The sequence below is a fragment of the Sturnira hondurensis genome, unplaced genomic scaffold (genome assembly GCF_014824575.4).
Source record: "Sturnira hondurensis isolate 20B ecotype Veracruz unplaced genomic scaffold, ASM1482457v3 Scaffold0000780, whole genome shotgun sequence".
NCBI lineage: Eukaryota > Metazoa > Chordata > Mammalia > Chiroptera > Phyllostomidae > Sturnira > Sturnira hondurensis.
The window spans coordinates 6,610,522-6,616,521 of record NW_028073411.1 but is presented as its reverse complement, the minus strand read 5'-3'; positions in this window follow the sequence as shown (position 1 = coordinate 6,616,521).

Genomic DNA, 6,000 nt, shown 5'->3' with positions numbered 1-6,000 from the left:
AACAATAGTGCGAGTTAATTCAGCTTTTAGGCAAGCTCTTATTGCTGCATAGCCATCGCTACATTATTTTCTTGATGATTAAAATGCTTACAGTTCATAAATCCACTCTTAGATTTTCCGGCCATTTATTATTTATTATTTTTAAAAAATAAAGATAATCTATTTCCCATTTAAAAAAGGAAATAGCAACATAGAGCTTTCTTCAATTTTCTGACTTCAGCCTCTTTCTTCATACCAAACAGTGGTGCTGAGATTCCATCTACAAATTCCTTTAGCTTCTGAGGATGTAATTTGCTTGGTCTTAGAGACTCAAAGTCACTTAAAGTGGCTATATGCCTTTCTTCCTATCATCTCAACTATCTTGGGCTGTAATTCCTTTTTTTAAATTGGACCTTTCCAACTTGAAGGAGACCAAATAGAAATATTTTCACGTTTTATCACCTGTTAAGATTGTAGTATTTAAAGAGTAGGTCTATCCAATCATTTTTCTCTCGCTACAAACCGTTGAAAGATCCTTCTGTCATCTTTCATGTCTTTACATAGCCTAATTCACTTAGCTTTTTACCTTCCTGAATATTGTTGCAGGTTCCTCCTATTCCTTTATATTCATCTGCCAATCTCAAAACATTACGTCCTAGAATTGACGCCGGTGCAATCCCATGCAGTTCCACAGGATACCTTTTGACAGATTTTCAATATATGGTATGTGCATTGAAGGGCAGTTGGAATCAAATTGTTAGTTTCCATAAAAAATGGGTCAGATTTTCTGACATCTCGATGAAATGCTGTTGTTGTTTTTTTAAACAATCGTGCATTACAATGTTCTATCAACACATTCGACAAGATGGCCTTTCAGGATCCGTTATTTCACTTTTAATGCAGTTGCTTTCCAAACTGCTCCAGGTTCTTTCAGCATTGTTTTTGCTGGATAACGTTAGTTGCCCCAGAGAGTAGTTATGGAACTTTTGGTGGATTTTAGGGAATTTGGTTTGTGTTGCCCTTTGAACACACATTGCTGCTGCTGACCCGCCATTAGTAGGATGCGGAATCTGAGCCATTTCCCCTGCGGAGGTGATGGATTGTGCTGCCTGAGCCGCCGACACTCTCTTCCGCATCGCCCACTGTGACTAATCGTGTGCATTTGCAAGATGATTAGCCAAGGTTAGGGGTACAGTCTGCGATTACGAAACCGATTTTTTTTCTCTGTGTGAAAAATTACTAGCTTACAATAGCATTCAATTATAATTTTGCTCCATATCTTAACATTTTTAATAGCAATTCATATCTCTGTGACTATTTATGTGCTGTTTGCAACATACTTCTTGACTATTGCCCTCTCCCACCCTCATTTTTCTCCCATTCAATGTTTACAGCCTTAAATATGCCAATGTTACTGTTAAAGTACCAGAAGTTCATTCATTTGTTCGACAAATTGAGTGCTTACTGTGTATTAATCTGTGTCGTCATCCTGGGGATAGAGCTGTGAATAAATCAGTCCTTCCTGGGCTTCCGTTGTAGTAAGGGGAGATGGAGAATATGTAAGTATACAAGTAAAGCTATGGGTAAGATGCTGGAAATAAGGGGCAGGGGAATAAAGTATGGAAGGAAGCTAGAAAGTGCCAGAGAGGGAAACTGTTGATGTTTTAGAAGCCTTCCCTGAGAAGGAGACAATGGAGCAGAGAGTGAAAGGAGTGAAGGAACCACCTGGCTATATGGAGAAAGGTCTTCCAAGCAGACGACCCAGTAAGTGGGAGTGCTGTGAAAAAGGAAGCATGCTTGCAGGTTCAGAAACAGCCAGGAGGCCAGTGGGGACCAAAGGCATGAGAGAGAGACTCACAGGAGATGAAGTCAGAGGATTAAGAAGGAGCCTGATTGACTAGGACCACATTAGCTATTGTCGAATTTGGCGCTTTACTCCATGTGAAACTGGAAGCCATTGGGTGACTTTAACTGGAGGAATGCCTCAATCTGATCTCTTCCGCAGTCACTTCGGCTGCTATTTCAGAATAGATTTAAGTGAGAGGCATTAGCTATCTATTGCTTTGTTGTAAATTGCCTCCAAGTAGCAACTACAAGCAGCATACACTTTTTTTCTATCACATAGTTTCCATGGGCTAGGAATTTGGTCATGACTTAGCTGGGGCCTCTGCCTGAAGGCCTCATAATGCTGCAGTCAAGGTGCTGGCTGGGGCCTCAGTAATCTCAAGGTCAACTGCGGCAGGATCTGCTTCCAGACTCAGTGGTTGTCAGCAGAGCTCAGTTCCTCTGAGCTGTTGGACTGTGGGCCTCGGTTCTTTGTCATCCTCAGTTTCTCGCCAACGAGTCCTCCCCATCAGAGCAAGCGAGCATGGAAAGCCAGAGAGAGAAAGTTTAGCAAAATAACAGCCCCAGTCTTTTGTAACTTAGTCATGGAAGTAACATCCCATCACTAATACTGTGTTTGGTTCATTAAGTCATTAAGGCTGGCCACATTCGAGGGGAGGGGATTACTGTGGGGGTGTGGCTATCAGGAGGTGGGATCACTGGGACCCAAGTCAGAAGCAGCCTGCCATGAGAGACAAGGACAGACACCAGAGGTCAGTTAGGATGTTACTGGTATATTGTTAATGGCTATTGATATCTCTGTGCTTTTTTGCTTATTTATGGAGTGGTGTGCTAAATAGTTCCCAAATCCCCTGCTCCTCATGCAGATTCTGAATATATTTTTGAAGTTCAAACTAATATTTATTGAGGCATTGGATATGGAGTATGAAAGAAACACTAGAGTCTAGGATTATTCTGAGATTTTGGGGATGAGCCACTGGAAAGATGCAATTGCTATTTTCTGAACTAGAAAAGACTCTGGGTGGAGAGGGTTTTCTCAGGGAGAGGAAAGAACCAGGAGTTAGGTTTTGGACACATTGACTTTGAGATGCCTTTGCGACATCCAGGTGGAGGTGTTGATTTGCCAGTGGTATGTACAATTTCAGAGCTCAAGGTAAAGGTGTGAGCTGTAAATACAAATTTGAAAGACATCACTGTTTACATTGTACTTAAAGCCACAATACTAGGTAAGGTCACTAAGCGAGAGCACATGCTGGAAGTTCTAGAGACTGTGCTAAACTGAGAAAGTGTTTGTGAGAGACACTCGTGGATAAAAACCAGTTAACACTGTATGGATCTCGGCAGTCATCTTGTTGTCCCCAACAAGGACATTTTACACTATGCAAATTAGTCCAGCTCCTTATGGTCCCAAACTTCCACAGTAGAACTTCAATTCCACTTTGCATTTTTTTTCTACCCCATATATGTTATATCGAAACTGAGAGTCTGGATTCTTCAAAAATAAAAGCAAGCCTACACTAATGCAAAGTGGGAGTTTGCACAGATCTCTCACAAAAGAACCCGAGAGATAATTTTTGGGGGGAAGGCAGGGCTTAAAGTCATTTAACGTGAGTTCAGGTCTTAAAATGCTCTTTTCTAGCTCTTTTTTCTCTCTTTGGACAGTTTCATCCACTACTTTTACTTCAAAAGTCATTTACATGCTGACAAGTTCTAAAGTCCGTATTTTAAACCTCAGGCTCTCACAAGTTTCTGGTTCATATTTTCTATTGTTCCCCAGTATCTCAACCTGTAATTCTATGGAGACTAAAAATGAATTCATGCTTGTTTCTAAGAGTTAATTCTGTCATTTTTTTTTTGGTTCATGGCTTCATCACCCATCTAGTCTTCTATGTCGAAACACTGGGAGGCATCCAGGATTTCCCCCTCATACTTTGAATAATAATTATAATAAATCTAATGATATGGAGGGGATTTATACATATTATATCTAGTCATCATGATAACCCATTGGGTAGGTATGGTTATATTTAATCTCATAAATAATAGGGATAAAATAACTTATACGCTCGAGGAGCAAATAAATGGCAGAACCTGGAGTCAACCCTGCTCTTCCAGGATGCATAGCCAGGCTTCTTTGTGCTGTTTAATGGTGCCCTTTCATTCAGCCATTCACCAAGTCTTTCTGCATTCTAATCTCTCCTCCCTGATCTCTTTGCCATGGACTTCATCCAGGACTTAAGCATCTCTCACCTGGTCTTGGAAGCCTCATCCCACTGCTTTCCGTCCTTAGTTCAGTTTACAATCATACTCTATCAGGGTCATCCTTCTTAAGAACAAACCCAATTGTACTGTTTCCATCCTAAATACTTTATTGCTCACTGCATATAAAAGCAAACCTTAGAATTTTGACACTCTATGTCCTTTTCAGACTTCGGTCCAGTATCAGTTCAGAAATTTCAAACTTTTCTTTTACTTCACCTGTATCTGACTTTCTTCTTAGAATGCTCTGCCGTCTTCCTTCTAACTGTAGAAGTCTCACCCATACTTTAAGATCTAGTACAAATGTCACTTCCTCTGTATGGCTTTGGTAAGTTTAGGTCAAGCTAGTCTCTCTCTAACTCTTGGGTTCTCGGGGCTAATTTCTGCCTACGACTGTGTCTCCAACAGCGGACTGCGAGATCCTTGAACACAGAGACTGTCTTGCTTACCCGCGTAACCCCAGTGCTACTACACCGAAACATTCTGTAAATATCCATCTATACAATGATAAAATCCCCTACACCTGAGGTTCAGATTTTTTAAAACATACAGATGTGCTGTTTCTACATGAACAGGGGTTGTCTCTCTCGAGTCCATTTTGTAGCTTTTGTTATGGTGGGGTTACTCTGTCTTGTTTGTGTACATGAGATATATGTCGAAACTTTTCGTAAGGTGGGAATACTTTTTGCTCTTTTCAGTACGAATGGATTAGACTGGAGAAAAGTGAGGATTAGATTACATGTTTTATACCAATGACAGTTTAAAACTGGCTAAATATAATGCCATCAGTAGTAAGTGTAAGAGGCAGCTGATACATTCATTTGGGAGAGCCCACGTCCACAGAAGTACTCGGTGTTTAGGGCAGGCTGTCGAAGACATTCTGTTGGTCTTGAGGTCCTTCTTTGCATTTTTATTACCTTTGACTTACTACAAATATATACTCATTTTGTTCAAATCTGTACAGAGACTAATCCACATTGGACCAGAGAGTGTTTCGAGTCGTCTTTTCACCAACTTATTTTTAGAAATGGAAACAACTGAGATACTTTCAAAGTTGTTGTAATATTTATTAGGTTAATTTATCCAGTAGTACTTTAAATGTTTAATTTTTTTCCCAGGAAGTGATTGCAATAATAATGTGTTTTACAACTTATAATGGCAAAAAAATTCTCCTTAAAAAGAGTTTTGTTATACCTAACTTTAACTATGGCCTTTAAATAGTAGCTGTGCAAATTGCATTTGTGTTAGTTAAGCAACCTAGGAGTAGTATGAAAATTTGTGGTTTGTATGTTAATTTCTGAACCAAATACAAGCTATAGTCAGGTTTTTTTTGCACAATTAATTTGACATTTGTATTGTCTTCCCAGTATCCAATTAGCTCTTCTCTGTATACCCTGACTTCTATTTAAGAATTTTATGTGGTTTTAGAGCAAATAACAAGTACATTTGTTAGCTCTAGGAATAGAGCGCTTGACCTAAGCTTAGCCAGTTGTAACAGAACTCTCTTCCCTCTGCTGTGATTGGTTCAGGAATTAGCACGTGACCATAGCTAATATAATTCCAGAGAAAGAACTCTGAGAAAGCCAAGTCCTTCTTTTGCTCCAGATGGGATGACCCGCTCATGGGAAGTCTAGAACTCTTGAAGTTATTTTATTGTGTTAGTAAAGCCTGCTTGTGGATAAGAAGGTGATGTAGAGAAACAAGAGGATGAGAACCACAACAAGACAGAGGTAAAGACATTACATTTTTATCAAGCCACACCTAAATCTTGTCCTCCTTCCTGGTCTGTCAGGGAGAGCAGCCAGTGAATTGTTTTACTAATTTAGTCACTTTGTGTTGAGTTTTATTTTACTTGAAAAACATTCTCAAGTATTCATATCAATGTGTGGCAGAGTGGATAAGATTCTTTGACTACAA